The following is a 23,361-nucleotide window of genomic DNA, read 5'->3' on the forward strand; positions in this document are numbered from 1 at the left end:
TATGAGTAGAGCCCAGGAATTTTAAGTTTTTAACAAGTTCTTCAGGTGTCAGAGTTTGACAGATATATAGATATAGATATACAGAGATATATTTTTCAATAATACAAAATCCTAGAAGGGAGAAATAAACTCAGAATCTCAAAAAATTAATACACTTCACTAGAACTGCAGTCCTATGCCCACCAAAAAAGGCCTGGAAAGGGGAATGTGTGTTCTCTAATCTTTGAGTGTGTTGATTTTTTTTTTCCTGTGGGTTTATGACATACGAAGATGTTTCGGTGCAGAAGGTAACCAGTGTAGCAGCATACACTAGAAGAGGGCGATGAGAGAAGAGAAGAAAAAGCAGATAACACTCGCTGTTTGAAGTTTTCCCTGTCTTGACAGCATCGTTAGGCATTTATAGAACAAAATGAAAACAATAAATGCTAGCTTCCTGAAAGTGACACTCAATGTCTTCAGATCTCTACTAAAAGAATGTGATGTTTTTAATTCAATTAAACAACAAAGACTTTACTTTTTCCCTTGTACTACTGCAGCTATTTTCAGGGTGTATTTTAGCTGTTGAGCACTTTAAGTTATCATCAGCATTATTTTCTTCATTTCTCCAATGAGAAGAAGTTAATATAGGAAAATTTGAGAAGTTACATAGGACCTATGTACAAGGCTCTTAACATCAGAAGCGATACTCTAGTTAATCTTTTTTATATTCAGAAGTTCATTACTTTCCTACCTGGGCCACTAAGTCTCGTAAGTTTTCCTTCATGGTTAATAAGACATTTCTGGTATCTTTGCATTTGGGGGGGTGAGGAGGAAATTAAATAAACCCACTGATGATTTAATTAAAACAATCAGGTAATTTTGAAGGGCAATGTCTCAGGGATAACAATACCTTGACTTTTATGCTTTTTTTAAACAACTTAAGAATTTCCATTTACAGTTCTGAAAACATCATAGGTGGAAGCAGTTGAATTACTTGGAAAAAGGTGCCAGATACACATTGAAAGGATAATTATATTTATGTTTCTGACCTACCTTCAAACAAATAAAACAGTCTTAATCATCTCTATATTTTAAAATCATCTCCGTATTTTAAAGGGAAAAAAAAACAGAATGTTAAATAGTCTTTCCCTTATTCATAGGCCAAGTTTTTCAACTCCTAAATCAAACTATTAGGACCATTGCATTCATTCACTTGAAAGCTTGAATTGGGCATACATTGCATCCAAGGCCTGTTTCAGTTACCAAGAGGAACTCTATACATCTCTCTATTCTTTCTGCCCTCACAAGCTTATAGTTCATGCCATCATGATCTTATTTGGCTCCTGTCTTAATCACCTACTTGCTGTATGCTACTGCACAAGCTATTCAATCTCCAAACCACATCTGCAAAATACAGCAATGATAATGACACAAGTAGTTCCTTATCTAACTGGGCTGCTGCAGGCTCAAAGAAGATGCGATAATAATGTAAACTATTAGAATGAGCATGCCATCATTAAAATATCCATTTAAAACAAGGCCCTGCTATAAAATCCAGACTTGCCAAAACAGGAAAACATACCTTGTGATTCAAACATATCATCATTCACTCGTGGACATAATGTATTTAACAAAGGCTAAAATCCACTTGAAATGAATGATTAACTTTGACATTGTAATGGCAAATAAAATTTTCATTAGTGGAATATTGTCAATGCCCTTGTCTATCAGAAACACAAAGAAGTCTAGCTCTGCTCGTATATCATCCTGCTCTGAGATCAGGCCCCTGACTCAAAGCTTGGTGAATATGAGCTCACCGGCCTCTGACACTGCAGGCTTGACAGGTAGAAGAAGACCTTTTCTCCATAAAAGCTATCACACACAATGGCTGTACTTCGATTTCCTTTTCGCTGCCAGGTTGTCAGTTAAAATAGGCTGGTTACAGCAGCACAAATGATTACTTTCTAATAATTTGTGATTTCTTTTATGGTGCCTTATTCAACATTTTAACAATTACTACATGTGATATATTTGTCTGGTTTTAATCATCTCTCAAAATAAGAAAGACTTAATTCTTCTTCATGACACAGATTAAAGTTAGTATCCTTATTGCCCAAGTAAAGAAATTATCAATGTTTTAAAGAATGTCTGTTTTAATAAAAAATATAAGCTATAACCATGGTGTTCAGTTCAGTCGCTCAGTCGTGTCCGACTCTTTGCGACCCCATGAATCGCAGCACGCCAGGCCTCTCTCCATCACCAACTCCCGGAGTCTATCCAAACCCATGTCCATCGAGTCGGTTATGCCATCCAACCATCTCATCCTCTGTCGTCCCCTTCTCCTCCCGCCCCCAATCCTACCCAGCATTAGGGTCTTTTCCAATGAGTCAACCCTTCACATGAGGTGAACAAAGTATTGGAGTTTCTGCTTCAACATCAGTCCTTCCAATGAACACCCAGGATTGATCTCTTTTAGGATGGATTGATTGGATCTCCCTGCAGTCCAAGGGACTCTCAAGAGTCTTCTCCAACACCACAGTTCAAAAGCATCAATTCTGCGGCACTCAGCTTTCTTCACCGTCCAACTCTCACATCCATACATGACCACTGGAAAAACCATAGCCTTGACTAGATGGACCTTTGTTGGCAAAGTAATGTCTCTGCTTTTAAATATGCTATCTAGGTTGGCCATAACCTTCCTCCCAAGGAGTAAGCGTCTTTTAATTTCATGGCTGCAGTCACCATCTGCAGTGATTCTGGAGCCCAAAAAAATAAAGTCTGACACTGTTTCCCCATCTATTCCCCATGAAGTGATGGGACCAGATGCCATGATCTTAGTTTTCTGAACGTTGAGCTTTAAGCCAACTTTTTCACTCTCCCCTTTCACTTTCATCAAGAGGCTCTTTAGTTCTTCTTCACTTTCTGCCATAAGGGTGGTATCATCCGCATATCTGAGGTTATTGATATTTCTCCCAGCAATCTTGATTCCAGCTTGTGTTTCTTCCAGCCCAGTGTTTCTCATGATGTACTCTGCATATAAGTTAAATAAGCAGGGTGACAATATACAGCCTTGACGTACTCCTTTTCCTATTTGGAAGCAGTCTGTTGATCCATGTCCAGTTCTAACTGTTGCTTCCTGACCTGCATACAGGTTTCTCAAGAGACAGGTCAGATGGTCTGGTATTCCCATCTCTTTCAGAATTTTCCACAGTTTATTGTGATCCACACAGTCATAGGCTTTGGCATAGTCAATAAAGCAGAAATAGATGTTTTTCTGGAACTCTCTTGCTTTTTCGATGATCCAACGGATGTTGGCAATTTGATCTCTGGTTCCTCTGCCTTTTCTAAAACCAGCTTGAACATCTGGAAGTTCACAGTTCACGTATTGCTGAAGCCTGGCTTGGAGAATTTTGAGCATTACTTTACTAGCATGTGAGATGAGTGCAATTGTGAGGTAGTTTGAGCATTCTTTGGCATTGCCTTTCTTTGGGATTGGAACGAAAACTGACCTCTTCCAGTCCTGTGGCCACTGCTGAGTTTTCCAAATTTGCTGGCATATCGAGTGCAGCACTTTCACAGCATCACCTTTGAGGATTTGAAATAGCTCAACTGGAATTCCATCACCTCCACTAGCTTTGTTCGTAGTGATGCTTTCTAAGGCCAACTTGACTTCACATTCCAGGATGTCTGGCTCTAGGTGAGTGATCACACCATCGTGATTATCTGGGTCGTGAAGATCTTTTTTGTACAGTTCTTCTGTGTATTCTTGCCAGCTCTTCTTAATATCTTCTGCTTCTGTTAGGTCCATACCATTTCTGTCCTTTATTGAACCTATCTTTGCATGAAATGTTCCTTTGGTGAGCCAGGGCTAAACTCCCTGCAGAGTTCTAAGTGACTTGCAATTATTGATACATTGAATCCCCCCTAAAAGGTATGTTCTGTCATTATTCTCATTTTATAAATGAAGAAACTGACACACAGAGGGGTTAAGTTGCTTAGTCCGCCACCCAGTTAAGAACTGGCAGAATTCACATTTAACTAATTTAATTATTTCCAAAGCTCCTTTTTTACCCTCTGTGTTACACTGTATGTCAACAGAAGCATGATGCCATAAATAACCATGTCATTCAATTAATAAAATAAGAATATAATCATCATTTGCACTGATAGTCTTTTTACTGTTTAGAAAACATCTTCCCATGTATTATCTTATTAAGACTTTCAACAATCTTGGAAGGAAAATTAAGGAGATAACAATAAGCCAATTTACAAAATGAGACTCTAATAAGTGATGTAATCTCCCAAGACCCCACAACAGATGAGTAAAGATACATGACTTTAATCTAGGCCTTCTGACTTCAGTGTTTCTCATGGCCCAGCTGGGCTCACATAAAGAAAAAATTGCCCTGGTGACTCAGTCAGTAAAGAATCCACCTGCAATGTAGGAGACTGCCTGCAATGCAGGAGACCCTGGTTCGATCCCTGGGTCAGGAAGATCCCCTGAAGAAGGCAATGGCAACCCACTCTGGTGTTCTTGCCTGGGAAATCCCATGGACAGAGGAGCCTGGTGTGCCTCAGTCCATGGGGTCACAGAAGAGTCAGACAGCCCTAAGTGACTAAACCTGCTCAAAGAAGGAAAGATGAGAATGTAATATGTCGTTTCATTCTCTGACTTCAGTCCTCCCTGAGCAGGATTTCACACCTTATAAATGACCTTGAAGAGATCATTCTGTGTGGGAAAGGAGTGCGGGCCTTAAGTGTCCCAAGTCTTCTCCCTCCACAGCTTTTACCTCTCTCTGTGCTTGGGAGCTAAGGTGGTCGTCTTCTCACTCCTGGCATAAGAGGATATCTCTGGTTCTGAGACTGCGGCCTCCAAACTCTCACCTCCTTAGTTCAGTAATTTAAGTTGAGCTCATGAGAAAATTACAGAAAAACTAAATCAAAACAGAAATTAGAGAAATTTATAAGTTATAAATTTATAAAGTTATACTTCTTCCCTTCTCATTCCTAGAAAAAATGTACATTGGTTTGGCTTGAAACACATATCTGGCCTTTGGTTATTTTCCTTCCTAGCTGGATTGAGGATCTTTAAAATCTGTCCCAATTGATTTTCATCATTTTTGCCCTTTCCTAATTTCCAGTGCCACTGCTTCAGTGCTACCCCTTCCTTCTATATGAGGAATGTAGCTTGAAGATCCTCATAAGAATGTAAAACCCATAATGACAAGAAGTTTGTCTTATTTATTTACTTTCCTATCTCCAGTTCCTAAAATATCATTAGTATATAGCAGACACTCAATAAATACTTTAATGAATTAATTAATGAATTTATCCATCCATCCACCAATCTTTTTAAGTCCAAATGAAACATTTATTCTTATACAAAGAAGCAAACTCAGCTAATTCAAGGGTAGCCTCCACATTTCCAACTTGATCATTTTGCTTTATAAATACTCTCTAAAATCTGTCTAAATTCCATTTATCTATTAAAATTGGATATCCTTAGAAGCCACATGGTATCCATATTTCTGCACTGACCAACTTCTATTCCCTGTATTTAGGTGTATAGTTTCAGCTCTTATCTCTCTCTCTCTTTTCTCTCAATCCCACCACTCCCTCTCATACACACACACACACATTCAGAGAAGAAAAGGAATATAACGATAACGAAAAAAGAAAGCACAGAATCAAATAAAATGATTAGTCAATTTTCAAAGGCTCAGAATATGATCAAAATGACCTTAAAATTGTTTGATAATCCTAAAATTCATGCTCTCACCCATCTGTACTGAGCTGCTTTCCCCATGGACCTAGTTGCTCCATTTCTAAATTTAGATTCCGAATTTTCAAGGAATGGATCTTGTTGAAATGGTAGTCTCTTCCAGCATCCAGCACATGACTGACACTCAAATTATATTATTAAAATTGTCATAAATTCATATTTTGTCCCATGTGCATATAGCACTGGGCTCTGTGAAAATAACCATTAGTGAAAGACTCCATTGTTCCTATTTGGTATCTAATAAGATTTTATTGGATATATATTTGATATTTAATAAGACTGTATTGGAAATAACTGAAATATCCAAACTGGCTAGAAAAAATTTTCAGAGGATCAAATCGAAGTTTAGACAAGGTGACCAGTAAGACCATTTGTAGTCCAAACTGTTTAGAATTCTCTAAAATTAAAACGTAAATTAGAGGGCTTCCCTCGTGGCTCAGTGATAAAGAATCCATCAATGCAGGAGACACAGTTTCAATCCCTGGTCTGGGAGTATCCCATATGCCACAGAGCAGCAAAGCCTGTATGTCACAACTACTGAGCCTGCGCTCTTAGGGCCCAGGAATTGAAACTACTAAGCCTTCATGCAGCAACTACTGAAAGCCCTGCGCCCCAGAGCCTGTGCTCCACAGAGAAGCCACCACAGTAAGGAGCATGCACACTGTCACTAGAGAGCAGCCCCCACTCACTGCAACTAGAGAAAAGTCCACACAGCAATGAAGACCCAGCACAGCCAAAACGTAAATAAATCAAAAATTTTTAAAGAAATGTAAATTAGAAAGAATAGGTGATTTAGAATAACCTTTCCTCGCATAACATTACTTTGTCTGAGCCTAACTTTGTTTGCCAGTAAAATGACTTAGATTAATTAAAGTAATATGTGGAAAAGACAGCATTGGTTTCTGAAACAAGGAACTGTATCAATGAGTGAAAAAATGAATGAATGAATGAATGGGTAGATGAGTAGATGGATGGATAGATGAAAAGTAGCATCATTCATCTACAAACCTCTAAATTCACATTGTTAGGCTAAACAAAATAGCTTAAAATAAAAATATCTGGCAAGCTTCCTTTTGTAATACTGTGGAGACAAGAAAATGTTAGAGAATTCCACGGTAGTAAATGAAAGCACTTAATAAACTTCTATTCACTTACCAGTTATTTTCACATAAAATTATATTCTCCTGTGCTTAATTTTGCCCACTAATTCACCATATGCAACATGAAATCAAGAGGATATTGGTGTAGATGGCTGTTTGTTTATGCAATCAAAGCCAAGATGGATAGATGAATAGATAGATAGATAGATATAGTTATAAACATGCATTTTAGTGGTCAGATATGCAGAAAAGAACAAGATGATTGTATAAGCATATTTATTTAAATGGCATTTGAAGCAAGAAAGAGCAATGATATTTTTGTAATGTTTTGGATAGTATATTACTTTTTAAACAGACGGTATTAGCTAGACGGGATCTCATGAAGTCATCAATCCATTCGAGACAATATACACATATTGTAATCACTAGAGACCACAGAAAAGAAATTTCCTTAAAAAGCAAGCTAGAAAATTATCTCCAGTTAGTTGAATATGCTAAGAATACAGCAATGGAGAAAAGATCCATTCTATTCTCTTCATTTTAACATTTCTTCCTCTCATTCCTAAAAAGGAAAAAGACAAGGAAATAGCCATAGCTAGCTTTTAAAAGATAAGTAATCAGAAGCACTTATTATTTTTTGAGGAAAAAAGCTAGGGAAAGATTGTTGACTTTATGTTAAAAGTAGAAACAGAATTGAGGAGAATCATGATTTACATTTTTTTGAATCTGTGAGGATCTAGTACATTACTTTGACAATAGTAGACACTCTGTAAATGTGTGTTGATTTAATTTGACTTGAAAGTATTAGATGTTCAGAATGAGTGAGAACAGTCTTGAGTTTTACCTTAGGCATACTTTTATTAATAGTAGTATCATCTTTAATCTCTGATAGCATCAGGTAAGTAGTGGCTATGAAAAAAAAAAACCCCACAAATATCTGATAAATATAAAGGAAAACACATGGCCTTAATCTAGTAATGTGTTTTCTCTTATCCTCTTTATGAACCTAGCACAGATGTCAGGCTACCTTTCTCTGATGGTGCTACAATGACAAAATCCTAGTGTAAATCCACAACATTCTTGAAAGGAAAAGGGTTATTCCCTTAAGTGAGTTGGAAAGTCATCGTTTCAGGCATCAGATAAGAAAGAGATGTGGGCTTGGGAAGTGCATTTAACTCAAGGAAGAGGTATACCTTTCTTTTTTTATCTGGATTTTGAGTAATCCATCCACACTAAAAGTTTTTCTGTCAAGTGAAGAAATGTTCTCTACCAAACAGAATCAGGCTAGAAACTATATAAAAAAACACTCTCATAGAGACTTTTAATATAGTAGTCTGCAGCTGTAAACTCCAGAGAATGAATCATATCAAGTTATCTAGATGTTAGTTGTAAATTATCTCAGTGATGTAATCTCTTTTCTTACACACTGGCCTTTAGTATAGCTTTATATTAACCCAAATTTTTATTTCAGTCAAGGAATCATTGGGTTCTCCTTTTAGAGTCTTCAGATAATTTCAGGCTTTTTAGTTCAAATCACATAAAAACATCAACTTAAAACTACATTCAAAGTATGTGTTAGAAGTATTTGAATAAAAACTCTCATCAAAGTGGGTTTAGAGAGAACATATCTCAACATTATTAAGGCCAGTTAAGACAAATCTACTTATATGCAGAGTACATCATGAAAAACGCTGGGCTGGATGAAACACAAGCTAGAATCAAGATTGCCAGGAGAAATATCAATAACCTCAGATACGCAGATGACACCATCCTTACGGCAGAAAGTGAAGAACTAAACAGCCTCTTGATGAAAGTGAAAGAGGAGAGTGAAAAAGTTGGCTTAAAGCTCAACATTCAGAAAACTAAGATCATGGCATCCGGTCCCATCACTTCATGGGAAATAGATGCGGAAACAATGGAAACAGTGGCTGACTTTATTTTTGGGGGCTCCAAAATCACTGTAGATGGTGACTGCAGCCATGAAATTAAAAGACGCTTAATCCTTGGAAGGAAAATTATGACCAACCTAGACAGCATATTAAAAAGCAGAGACATTACTTTGCCAACAAAAGTCCGTCTAGTCAAGGCTATGGTTTTTCCAGTGGTCATGTATGGATGTGAGAGTTGGACCATAAAGAAAACTGAGTGCTGAAGAATTGATGCTTTTGAACTGTGGTGTTGGAGAAGACTCTTGAGTCCCTTGGACTGCAAGGAGATCCAACCAGTCCATCCTAAAGGAGAACAGTCCTTAATATTCATTGGAAGGACTGATGGTAAAGCTGAAACTCCAATACTTTGGCCACCTGATGTGAAGAACTGACTCATCTGAAAAGACCCTGATGCTGGGAAAGATTGAAGGCGGGAGAAGAAGGGGATGACAGAGGATGAGATGGTTGGATGGCATCACTGACTCAATGCACATGAATTTGAGTAAACTCTGGGAGTTGACAATGGACAGGGAGGCCTGGCGTGCTGCAGTCCATGGAGTAGCAAAGAGCTGGACACAACTGAGCAACTGAACTGAACTGAACTGAACATCATACTCAAAAAGCTGAAAGCCTTCCTGCTAAATTCATGAATAAGACAAGGATACTCACTCTCGCCACTTCTATTTAACATAATATATGAAATCTTGGCTGCAGCAACCAGACAAGAAAAAAGAAAAGATATGCAAATTGCAAAGGAAAAATGAACTGTAACGATTTGCAGATAGCATGGTATTTATATAGAAAACACTAAAGGCTTCACCTCAAAACTATTAGAACTAATAAATAAATTTAGCAAAGTTTCAGGACACAAAATTAATACACAGAAATTTGTGGCTTTTCTATACACAAATAGTGAACCATCAGAAAAGAGAAAGTTAAAAAAAAGCAACTGTTTAAAATCACATAAAAATTAAAAAATATCTAGGAATAAACTTAACCAGGGAGGTGAATGACCTGTACTCAGAACACTGATAAAGGAAACTGAAGATGATACAAAGAAATGCAACAATACCCTATGCTCTAGGAGTGGAAAAATTAAAATTGCTAAAATGACTACACTACCCAAATCAATCTACAGGTTTAATGCAATGCTGACAGAAATCTTATTACATTTTTCACAGAACTGTAAACAATAATCCTAATATTCATATGGAACCACAAAAGATCCCAAATTGCCAAAGCAATCTTGAGAGGAAAAAAACAGAGCTGGAGGTTGTCACTCTCTCAGACTTTAGACCATACTACAAAGCTACAGTAAATAAAACTATAAAGTACTGGCATGAAAAGAAACATATCAATGGAACAGAATAAACAGCCCAGAAATAAACCTACATACCTATGGTCAATTAATCTACAACAAAGGCGGCGAGAATATATCATGGAGAAAAGACAGTCTGTTCAATAAGTGATGCTGGGAAAACTGGGTATCTACAGTAAAACAATGAGATTAGACCATTTTCTCATACCATATATAAAAATAAACTCAAAATGGATTAAATACCTAAATGTATGATCAGAAACCATAAAACTTCTAGAGAAGAACATAGGCAGAACATTTTGACATGTATTTCAGCAATATTTATATATTTTTTGGATCTGTCTCCAAAGGCAAAAGAAATAAAAGCAAAAATAAACAAATGGGACCTAATTAAACTTAAAAGCTTTTGCACAGCAAAGGATATCACAGACAAAATGAAAAGATAAGCAATAGAATGGGAAAGAATATTTGGAAATTATATAACTGACAAGGGGTTAATAGCTAAAATATATAAATGGCTCATACAACTCAATATTTAAAAAAAAATCAAATAACTCAATCTAATAAATGGGTAGTAGACCTGAAGGTACAGTTTTTCAAAGAAAACATACAGATGACTAATAAACACATAAAAAGATGCCCAATATCACTAATTATTAGAGAAATGAAAATTAAAAACTATCACTTCACACATCTCAGAATGGCTATCATCAAAGAGTCTACAAATAACAAATGTTGCCAAAGATATACACTGTTGGTGGAAATGCAAACTGGCACAACCACTATAGAAAACAGTATTAGGACTTTTCAAAAAGCTAAAAATGTAACTACCATACAACCCAGCAATTCTACTTCCAGGTATATCTCCACAAAAAATGGAAACACTAATTCAAAAAGATACATGGATCCCAATGTTCATAGCAGCTCTACTTATAATAGCCAAGACATGGAAGCAACCCAAGTGTCCATCAATAGATGAGTTGATAAAAATGATGTGATTATATATATAATAGAATATTGTATCTGTGTGTGCTTAGTCACTCAGTCATGTCCGATTCTTTGTGACCCCATGGACTACAGCCCACCAGTCTCCTCTGTCTATGGGATTTTCCCAGCAAAAATACTGGAGTGGGTTGCCATTTCCTCCTCCAGCAGATATTCCTGGCCCAGGGATCAAACCTGTATCTCCTGCATTGGCAGGCAGATTCTTTACCACTGAGCTACCTGGGAAGCACCATAATAGAATAAAAAAAGAATGAAATTCTGTCATTTGTAGCCAGATAGATAGACCTAGAGAATATTATGCTCATGAAATAAATCAGAGAAAGACAAATACCGTGTGAAATCATTTATATCTAAAATATAATACAAATTAGTGTAAACAGTAAAACAGAAACAAACTCACAGATTTAGAAAACAAACTAGTGGCTACCAGTAGGGAGAGGGAAACAGGAGGAACACACTGGGGGTATGATATTAAGAGACACAAACTACTATATGCAATAGATAAGCAAAAAGGATATACTGTATTGCACAAGAAATTATATCCATTATCTTGTAATAATTTTAATGGAGTATAAACTATAAAAATAATGAATCACTGCTATACACCTGAAACTAATATAATATTGTAAATCAACTATACTTAATTTTTTTTTAAGTATTAGAAGGAAAGAAAGGATAGGGTAGGAAAGAAAAGGGAAAATAAGACTTACTAGGCACCAGCTCTATAGAGGTTCGTTTACTTAATCCTCAGGATAACCACACAAGGCCAACATTGCTATCCACATGTACAATGAAAAAACTGTAAGTCAGAAAAAACTGAAATATGAGTCTGGTCAAGAATTCAAATTTAGTTTAACTGACACCAAATCCAAAGCTCTCTTCATAACTTTTTAGATGATGAATCCACAATATGAATTTAAAAGATGATCATTTATACCCTTAAAGTGTTAGAATGGTTAAGATAATCCAAGAGTTAAGGCCACTCAGAATTCAAGTCACAGGCGTTCATGTTGTTCTCTGGTGATCATGACCTCATTTGAATTACTAGCTTAATAACTAGAGCCAGGGGTAGAGAAATGAGGAAAGCTTATGTCTGTCATCAAGTATCTGAAATGTTCTTATTGAAAAAATAGGTATCTTATGTGTCCAGAGGCAAACTTGGATTCCATAAGCAATTATATACAAGCAAGTACAGATTAAACATCAAACGTGAGTTCTGCATCGTCAGAGACATTCAAGTCAAGATCAGGAGGCAAAAACCACAAGAGGAAGGTTTTCAGAGCAGAAATGAATATTCTATAAAATGGTTACAGTCAGCATTGCTGGGGTAGAGAATGAACCAAAATCACTATAGGATGTATCCAAGGCAAAACTTGGCAAAACTTTTTTTTTATTTTAATAAGAAAGTAAAAGGATAAGCTTAATGAATGGTGAAACTGATTACTAGTGGAGAAAATTAACAGTAAAATGGAGGAAGATTCAAGGAGACTGTCAAAGGAAGCATATCAAGACAACCCTGTGAAGGAAGCACAGAGCTAAGATTTCTTTTATATAGCATGAACATACGTCACAAATTCTACATAACTGATCAAAGGTGGCACTTAATGAACAGTTGAAAGGGTAAATGCTATTGTTACCATAGCTGTAGCATTCTAGATTAAGGGAAAGAAAACATATAAACCTATGAAAATGTGAGTAAGGAAAGTTCCTCAGGAAAGGCCAGCGTAAAAAAGCCCTTAAGGGGACTTCCCTTCTGGTCCAGTGGTTAAGAATCCACCTGGCAAAGCAGGAGACACGGGTTCGATCCCTGGTCAGAGAACCAAGATCCCACATGCCACAGAGCCACTAATCCCATGTGCTGCAACTATTGACCCCGTGCGCCACAACTAGAGAGTTTGTGCACTGCAACAAAAGATCCTTCATGACACAACAAAGATCCTGTGTGGTGTAACTAAGACCCAAGGCAGCCAAATAAATATTTAATAAATAAATAAATAAATAAAAGCCCCTAAGGTGTGAGTCAAAACCACAGTGTACTGTACGGAGGATGGTCACTGATCCTTCTGGATTCTGCACTCTGCAAGAAAGATCTCACATTGAGGTAGGATACTTCAAAGTAACCAAAAGTTAATGAGCTTAACAAAGGAAAAGGATTAGGAGGGCAAAGAATAGAGTTAGCAACTCAATGAGTTCCCTGCACAGAAGGGTTTCTGTAGGTAAACTGTGAGGTCCATCATGGAGAGTGTGAAAATACATATTTGTCCTGAAGATGCAGTTGTCTCCTACAAGATGGACAATTACTACTATGAGTAATCACAGAGAAATCTGGAGACTCAATTTACAGTAGAAAGCAGGAAATATTTAAATCTATACATATTCACAGCTTGAATATTGTATCTTTGATATTACTTTTTAGAATGAAAAAGAAGAATCACAACTCTGGAAAACTTAGAATCAATTTGAAAAAACTTATATATTGAGAGAAAAAGTCTTACAAAATAATTTAAAACTAAATATCCCAAACCACAGTGCGGAAGCTGAAGAGACATCAGAAGGTAGATTGCAAGTTGTCACATTGATGAAGTTAGGAATTTGAAAAGACAACCATCGCACTTCTTGCCTGACAATTTTTACTTTACTGTATACAAAGTATTATCTTCAAATGGAGAGTAGGGGAGAACAAGATGGTGGAGGAGTAGGTGGACATGGAGTATATCTCTCTCCACGGATACATCAGGAATACACCTTCAGACACAGAAGGGCATGCAGAACACAAGCTGAGAGCAGCCAGGAGTGCCTGACCGGTGTTAAAGAATATATATAACCACGCACAACTCGGTAGGAGGAAAGAATTAGGGGGAAAAACAGGAGTGTTAGTAGGACTGGACCTGCCCTCAGCAGGTGAGGGAACTGAAGCAGGGGTCCGATACCCACATCTGGGCAATCGTCTGAGTCAGGGGAGAAACATTTAAGGCTGAGAGTGGAACAGCTGATCTGTGGCGGCCTATACAGAATGAGAATCAGACAGTCCTTGCCGCAGCCATACATACTCCGGACGGGAACACTGGCGCCCTGGAAGGCGCAGGGGCTGGGAGCTGGAGTTTAGGGATTGTGGAGCAGTCCCAGAGCGAGGGCTGCTGTTGTCTTCGCAGTCAAGGGGCTGTGAGGGAGGAGATCATGGTGGGAAATGTCAGTGGAGGAAAGCCAGGCAGCTATGGAAGCAAGGAAATACTGTTGAGTCACACACAGGCGGTAGAGCCATCACCATAGCCACTCTCTCCCCACACAGCCAGCATCCGCAGCTGAACAACAGAGAGGCTGGCCCATCAAACGCCTGATGCACTGAACTACAGAGTAGGACCCCACCCAGGGTGCCCCTTTAAGTGCCTGACACGCCAACCTACAGAGTAGGACCCCAGTCGGGGGTGGGGTGGGAGGGCCTCTGTGTGCCTGATATGCTGAACAACAGAGAAGGACCCCAGGCAAGGGAGCCCCCTAAGTGCCTGAACGGGGCAGAGCTACAGAGAAAGACTGGCCAAAGAGGCCTTCTGATCGCCAGATACAAGAGGCTCGAAAAAAGACTGATAGGACCATAACTCCTGCGGCAGAGGCAGTCCGTGTCCCTGCACACTTGGCGCCGCCAGGGTCCCCGAAAGCCAAGCAGCTGCGACGCCTTCACACTCAACTCTTACTGGGGCAGAGCTGCCACAGGCAAAAAAGTCTTGTGTCTATGTGCGCAGGGTCGCTTTGGTCTTGTCTAACTCTTTGCGACCCTGTAGACTGTGGCCTGCCGGGCTACTCTGTCAGGGAGGGGGTTTCTCCAGGCAAGAATACTGGAGCATATTGGCCAATACTGGTTGCCATACCCTTCCAGAACACTATATTTCTTGCTGCCCTAGCCGCCAACTTCCCTGAGTACCTGGTGCTGCCAGAACCCCTGCGACCCAAGCAGCTGCACCACTTCCACACTTGGCCCTCACAGGGGCAAACCCAAGTCCCCCAGGGCAGCCTCAGGAGCAAACCCCAGTGGACAACCCACATATAGAGGTGGGAAAAAAACACAATGAAACCCAGGGGCAGTGTGGCTAAGGAAGAAGACCCAAAATATTCCCACCAGCTTCACAAGCTACAGATTAAATCCACACAATCAACTAGGCAAACTCCATGTCTATGGAATATATAAAAGGGCACTGAGAGCTCCCACAAAAGAAAACACACTAGTTCTGATAGCTGTGGACATTAGAGGCAAGAACACACAGGAGTAGGACCAGATTAGAATCCAGGCTGCCCCCACAGCAGGTCCAGAGATCAGCATAGTGTTGGAGGGAACCCTAGGGAGGTAAGGTGGACTGTGACTCCCAGCAAGGCAAAGGACTCTGACACCAGTGATTCAAGAAAAACATTTATTATTCTTATGTTTTGACTTGTTCTGTAGATTCTTTCAGATTTTCTTTTTCCTTTCTTCTTTCTTTTTCCTTTTTTCTTTCTTCTTCCATTTTTTTTCTTTTCTCTTTTTTATAATTTTAATACTTTTAAACGTATTATATTTTTCTACATTTATTCCTTTGGATGCCTTTCCTACTGTTCTGTAACCCTTGCAGTTAATCTTTAATGTATATAAATCTTTTTCATCTACCTCTACTTAACTTTGCATATCTATCTTTCTCACCTTTCCTCTCAACATATTTGTTAGTTTTGTTTTCAATGCTTTATTCCCCACTTGGCACCTTGCTTTAGTTTTATTTTCTGGTTTGTGCTTTAGCTAGTTTTGTTCTTAACTGGTAAATACAATTTTTGATTTCCTTTGTTTGCTGGGTCAATCTACTGTACTTTATTTTTGTTGGACTGTTTTGACTTTGCACATGGGTGTATATGTATATGTGCATATTCCATTATTTTAATTATTATTTGCCTGATTTTGTAACTGCCATTTGTTAGGGGTTCATTTTAGCTTCTCTAGCTTCTCGTTTTTGTATATGTATTTTAATCTCACTTAATGCCATAACAAACTACTTCTGGAATCTTTGTTCCTGACCAGAGATCAAGCCCTGAGCCTGTGGAGTGAGAGCACTAACTCCAAGACCCTAGACTATCAGAGAACTAACCCGAGGGAGTATGAAATAGTGAGAACTCACACAACCAAAACCACTTGAATACAAAATCCAGCATCATCGAACCACCTTGTGCAGGACGCCTCATCTAAGCAACAAACAAAACAAAAGTACAGATCCCATCATCAGCAGGCAGGATTACCACCTCCTTCAGCCTTGCCAACCAAAGGAAAAACAAACAAACAAACAAAAACTAAGCACAAATCTCACCTTATACAAAGCTTACACAAACCACTGGACCAAGCTTAGGAGGGCAGAAACCAAAAGGAGGAAAGAATTCAACCTTCTTCAAGGAAAGAATTCAACTTTCCTTTAAGCCTGGGAAAAGGAGACCTCAAACACAATAAGTTAAAAACAAATAATGAAAAGGCATAGAAATACTACACAAATCAAGGAACAAACTAGAAACACAGAACTTCAAATAAATGAAGAGGAAATAGGCAAACTACCTGAAAAAGAATTCAGAATAATGATACTAAAGATGATCAAAAACCTCGAAAGCAAAATGGAGAAAATACAAGAATCAATCAAAGACCTAGAAGAATTAAAGAATAAACATACAGAGAAAAACAACACAACTACTGAAAATAAAAATACTCTAAAAGAAAGAAAGTGAAGTCGCTCAGTCATGTTTGACTCATTGCGATCCCATGGACTGTAGCTTACCAGGCTCCTCCACCCATGGGATTTTCCAGGCAAGAGTACTGGAGTGGATTGCCATCTCCTTTGCCAGGGGATCTTCCCAACCCAGGGATCAAACCCAGGTCTCCCACATTGCATGCAGATGCTTTACCTTCTGAGCCAACAGGGAAGCCCCAAAAACGCTCTAAAAGGAATCAACAGCAGAAAATCTGAAGCAGAAGAATGAATCAGTGAGCTGGAAGATAAAATGTTGGAAATAACTTCTGAATAGCAGAATAAAGTAAAAAGAATGAAAAGAATTGAGGATAGTCTCAGAGACCTCTGGGACAATATCAAACATACCACCATTCAAATTACAGGGCTCTCAAAAGAAGAAGAGAAAAAGAAAGGGTATGAGAAAATTTTTGAAGAGATTGTAGTTGAAAATTTCCCCAACATAGAAAAGGAAATAGTCAATCAAGTCCAAGAGGCACAAAGAGTCCCGTACAGGATAAACCCAAGGAGAAACACACCAAGACACATACTAATCAAACTAACAAAGACTAAACACAAAGAAATAATATTAAAAGCAGCAAGAGAGAAGCAACAAGCAACATACAAGGGAAACCCAATAAACTTAACAACTGATCTTTCAGCAGAAACTCTACATGCCAGAAGGGAATGGCAGGATATAGTTAAAGTACTGAAAGGGAAAAATCTACAACCAGGATTACTGTACCCAGCAAGGATCGCATTCAAAATTGATGGAGAAATAAAAAGCTTTTCAGACAAGCAAAAGTTAAGAGAATTCTGTATCACCAAACCAGCTTTACAACAAATGTTAAAGGGACTTATATAGTCAAGAAACACAAGAGAAGAAAAAAATCTACAAAATCAATCCCAAACAATTAAGAAAATGGCAATGGGAACATATATGTAAATGGATTAAATTCTTTAACCAAAAGACACAGACTGGCTGAATGGATACAAAAACAAGACCCATATATATGCTGTCTACAAGAAACCCACTTCAGACCTCAAGACACATATAGCCTGAAAGTGAGAGGATGGAAAAACATATTCCACGCAAATGGGAAGCAAAAGAAAGCTGGAGTAGCAATCCTCTTATCAGACAAAATAGACCTTAAAATAAAGAAGATTACAAGAGATAAGGAAGGACACTACCTAATGATCAAGGGATTAATCCAAGACATAACAACTGTAAATATCTATGCACCCAACATAGGAGCACCTCAATACATAGGCAAACACTAACAGACATAAAAGGAGAAATTGACAGTAGCACAATATTAGTAGGAGACTTTAACAACCCACTCACACCAATGGACAGATCATCAAGACAGAAAATTAATAAGGAAACACAAGTCTTAAATGATACATTAGATAAGATGGATCTCATTGATATCTTCAGGACATTCCATCCAAACGCAGAATACACCTTCTTCTCAAGTGCACATGGAACATTCTCCAAGATGTGACAACATCTTGGGTCACAAATCAAATCTCAGTAAATTTAAGAAAATTGAAATTGTATCAAGCATCTTTTCCGACCACAATGCTATGAGACTAGATATCAATTACAAGAAAAAAACTTTAAGAAACACAAACACATGGAAATTAAACTAGACGATTCTAAATAACCAACAGGTTTACTGAAAAAATCAAAAGGGAAATCAAAAAATTTCTAGAAACAAATGACAATGAAAATATGACAACTCAAAACCTATGGGATGCAGCAAAGGCAGTTCTAAGAGGGAAGTTTATAGCAATACAATCCTACCTCAAGAAACAAGAAAAACAATGAATAGACAACTTAACTGTACACCTAAAACAACTGGAAAAAGAAGAAAAAAAAAAACTCCCAAAATTAGTTCAGTTCAAATTAGTAGAAGGAAAGAAATCACAAAGCTCCGAGCAGAAATAAATGAAAAAGAAATGAAAGAAACAATAGTAAAGATTAAAAAAAACTAAAAGCTGGTTGCTTAAGAAGATAAACAAAATTGACAAACCTTTAGCCAGACTCATCAAGAAAAAGAGAGAAGAATCAAATCAAGAAAATTAGAAATGAAAAAGGAGAGGTTACAACAGACAATTCACAAATACAAAAGATTTTAAGAGACTATTCTGAACAACTATATGGCAATAAAATAGATAACCTGGAAGAAAAGGATAGATTCTTAGAAAATTCAATCTTCCAAAACTGAACCAGGAAGAAATAGAAACTATGAACAACCCAATCAATTACAAGCACTGAAATTGAAGCTGTGATCAAAAATCTCCCAAAAGACAAAAGCCCAGGACCAGAGGGCTTCACAGGAGAATTCTATCAAACATTTAGAGAAGAGCTAATGCCTATCCTTCTAAAACTCTTTCAAAAAATTGCAGAGGAAGGAACACTTCCAAACGCATTCTGCAAGGCGACCATCACCCTGATACCAAAACCAGACAAAAACAACACAAAAAAAGAAAACTACAGGCCAATATCACTGATGAACACAGATGTAAAAGTTCTCAACAAAATTTTAGCAAACAGAATTCAGCAAGACATCAAAAAGTTCATATACCATGATCAAGTTCGGTTTATTCCAGGGATACAAGGATTCTTCAATTTACACAAATCAATCAACGTGATACACCATATTAACAAATTGAAAGATAAAAACCATATGATAATCTTGACAGATGCAGAAAAAGCCTTTGCCAAAATTCAGCACCCATTTATGATTAAAACGCTTCAAAAAATGGGCACAGGAGGAATCTACCTCAACAGAGTAAAGGCCATATATGATAAGTCTACAGCAAACATTATTCTCAGTGGTGAAAAACTGAAAGCATGCCCCCTAAGATCAGGAACAAGGCAAGGGTGTCCACTTTCACCACTATTATTCAACATAGTTCTGGAAGTCCTAGCTACAGCAATCAGAGAAGAAAAAGAAAGAAAAGGAATCCAGATCAGAAAAGAAGAAGTAAAGCTCTCACTGTTTGCAGATGACATGATACTGTACATAGAAAAGCTTAAAGATAGTATCAGAAAATTGCTAGAGCAAGTCAGTGAATTTAGCCAAGTTTCAGAATACAAAATCAATATACAGAAATCACTTGCATTTCCTTATACTAACAATGAAAAATCAGACATAGAAACTAAGGAATCAATTCCATTCACCAATGCAACAAAAAAAATTAAATATCTAGGAATAAACTTACCTAAGGAGACAAAAGAACTATACACAGAAAGTGATAAGACACTAATGAAAGAAATCAAAGACAACATAAACAGATGGAGAGATATTCCATGTTCCTGGGTAGGAAGAATCAATATTATGAAAATGACTATACTACCAAATGACTATACTACGCAATTTACAGATTCAATACGATCCCTATCAAATCACCAATGGCATTTTTCACAGAACTAGAACAAAACATTTCACAATTCATATGGAAACACAAAAGACCCTGAACAGCCAAAGCAGTCTTGAGAAAGAATGGAGCTGGAGGAATCAACCATCCTGACTTCAGATTATACTACAAAGCCACAATCATCTAGACAGTGTGGTACTGGCACAGAAATGGAAATATAGACCAATGGAACAAGCGGAAAGCCCAGAAATAAACCCATGCACCTATGGATACCTTATTTTTGACAAAGGAGGTAAGAATATACAATGGGGCAAAGACAGCCTCTTCAACAAATGGTGCTGGGAAAACTGGACAGCTATATGTGAAAGAATGAAATTAGAACACTTACTAACACCATACACAAAGATAAATTCAAAATGGATAAAGACCTAAATATAAGACCAGAAACTAAAACTCTTAGAGGAAAACATAGGCAAAACACTTGATGACATAAATCAAAGCAAGATCCTCTATGATCCACTTCCTAGAGTAAGAGAAATAAAAACAAAAGTAAACAAGTGGGACTTGATTAAACTTAAAATCTTTTGCACAGCAAAGGAAACTACAAGCAAGGTGAAAAGACAACCCTCAGAATGGGAAAAAATACTAGCAAATGAGACAGCTGACAAAGGATTAATTTCCAAAATATAAAGCTCATATAACTCACTGCCAGAAAAACAAACAACCCAATCAAAAAGTGGGAAAAAGACCTAAACAGACATTTCTCCAAAGAAGACATACAGATGACTAACAAACACAGGAAAAGATGCTCAACATCACTCATTATTAGAGAAATACAAATCAAAACTACAATGAGATATTACCTCATACCAGTCAGAATGGCCATCATCAAAAAGTCTACAAACAATAAATGCTGGAGAGGGTGTGGAGAAAAGGGAATGCTCTTGCACTGTTGCTGGGAATGTAAATTGATACAGCCACTATGGAAGACGGTATGGCAATTCCTTAAAAAACTAGGAATAAAACCACTATATGACCCAGCAATCCCACTCCTAGGCATATACCCTGAGGAAATCAAAATTGAGAAAGACACAAGTATCCCATTGTTGATTGCAACACTATTTACAATAACTAGAACATGGAAGCAACCTAGATGTCCATCAACAAATGAATGGATAAAGAAATTATGGTACATATACACAATGAAATATTACTCAGCCATAAAAAGGAACACATTTGTCAGTTCTAATGAGGTAGATGAACCTAGAACCTATTACACAGAGTGAAGTAAGTCAGAAAAAGAAAGATAAATAATGTATTTAACACATATATACGGAATCTAGAAAAATAGTACTGATGAATTTATTTACAGGGCAACAATAGAAAAACAGACATAGAGAATAGACTTGTGGACATGGGAAGGGGGGAGGAGAGGGTGAGATGTATGGAAAGAGTAACATGGAAACTTACATTACCACATGTAAAATATACAGCTGATAGGAATTTGCTGTATGGCTCAGGAAACTCAAACAGGGGCTCTGTATCAACCTAGAGGAGTGGCAAGGGGAAGGAGATGGGAGGGAGGTTCAAAAGGGAGGGGATATAAGTATTCCTATGGCTGATTCATGTTGAGGTTTGACAGAAAACAATGTTAAGCAATTATCCTTCAATAAAAAATAAACAAACTAAAAAACAAATAAACAACAACAACAAAAACTGGAGATAGACATGTGTCCTACCAAGAGGCATTTTTGAGAGTTGTATAACTACAGAATGGTCATTTAACCTTTGTGTCTCCATTTACTCATTACAAAATTAGAAAGTTTTAAAAGAATAACTGATGACTTATGTGTTTTAAGTTCTCTAAAGTGCCCTTTCACAATAAACTGTGGAAAATTCTTAAAGAGATGGGAATACCAGACCATCTGACCTGTCTCTTAAGAAACCTGTGTGCAGGTCAGGAAGCAACAGTTAGAACTGGACATGGAACAACAGACTGGTTCCAAATAGGAAAAGGAGTACGTCAAGGCTGTATATTGTCACCCTGCTTATTTAACTTATATGTAGAGAACATCATGAGAAACCCTGGGCTGGAAGAAGCACAAGCTGGAATCAAGATTGCCGGGAGAAATATCAATAACCTCAGATATGCAGATGACACCACCCTTATGGCAGAAAGTGAAGAAGAACTAAAGAGCCTCTTGATGAAACTGAAAGAGGAGAGTGAAAAAGTCAGCTTAAAGCTCAACATTCAGAAAACTAAGATCATGGCATTCGGTCCCATCACTTCATGGGAAATAGATGGGGAAACAGTAGAAACAGTGTCAGACTTTATTTTTGGGGGCTCCAAAATCACTGCAGATGGTGACTGTAGCCATGAAATTAAAAGACGCTTACTCCTTGGAAAGAAAGTTATGACCAACCTAGATAGCATATTAAAAAGCAGAGACATTACTTTGCCAACAAAGGTTCGTCTAGTCAAGGCTACGGTTTTTCCAGTGGTCATGTATGGATGTGGGAGTTGGACTATAAAGGAAGCTGAACACCGAAGGATTGATGCTTTTGAACTGTGGTGTTGGAGTAGACTCTTGAGAGTCCCTTGGACTGTAAGAAGATCCAAGCAGTCCATCCTAAAGGAGATCAATCCTGGGTGTTCATTGGAAGGACTGATGTTAAAGCTGAAACTGCAATACTTTGGCCACCTCATGTGAAGAGTTGACTCATTGGAAAAGACCCTGATGCTGGGAAGGACTGGGGGCAGGAGGAGAAGGGGACGACAGAGGATGAGACGGCTGGATGGCATCACTGACTCGATGGGCATGGGCTTGAGTAGACTCCGGGAGTTGGTGATGGACAGGGAGGCCTGGCGTGCTCCAATTCATGAGGTCGCAACGAGTCGGACATGACTGAGCTGAAAGGACCCTTTTGGAAGTGTCCTGGAACCAGAATCATATTTAGTTTTTGATATTCTAAACAAGAAAAGAGCATAGATTATAAGGTACTCAGATGTTGTGTTGACCAAAAAGTTCATATGGATTTTCCTGTAAGATGTAACAGGAAAACTGGAACAAACTTTTTGGCCAACCCAATGTTCTTTATGACCACTTACTTGAAAAAGAAAGGACGCAGATGCATA

General features: G+C 37.8%; 1 protein-coding gene and 1 long non-coding RNA gene across 6 annotated transcripts in view; one reads left to right on the plus strand and one right to left on the minus strand.

Moving 5' to 3' along the window:
- FGF12 (fibroblast growth factor 12) overlaps positions 1-23,361 on the minus strand; it is a 577,758-nt gene that overhangs the window by 274,095 nt on the left and 280,302 nt on the right. Inside the window, exon 2 of one of the 5 annotated variants that reach the window (XM_081537449.1) lies at positions 4,770-4,913. The exons of the other annotated variants lie outside the window; for them this stretch is intronic. The gene's annotated coding sequence lies outside the window, so the exon portion shown is untranslated. The remainder of the gene's footprint in view (positions 1-4,769; positions 4,914-23,361) is intronic. 5 annotated transcript variants of the gene reach the window in all.
- LOC145524717 (uncharacterized) lies at positions 13,107-16,817 on the plus strand. The gene is made up of 2 exons (XR_014067784.1): positions 13,107-13,213; positions 16,151-16,817. It is a non-coding gene; the product is annotated as an uncharacterized LOC145524717 (long non-coding RNA).

This window comes from Giraffa tippelskirchi, chromosome 2, assembly GCF_054371585.1.
Source record: "Giraffa tippelskirchi isolate mGirTip1 chromosome 2, T2T-mGirTip1v1.2.pri, whole genome shotgun sequence".
Lineage (NCBI taxonomy): Eukaryota > Metazoa > Chordata > Mammalia > Artiodactyla > Giraffidae > Giraffa > Giraffa tippelskirchi.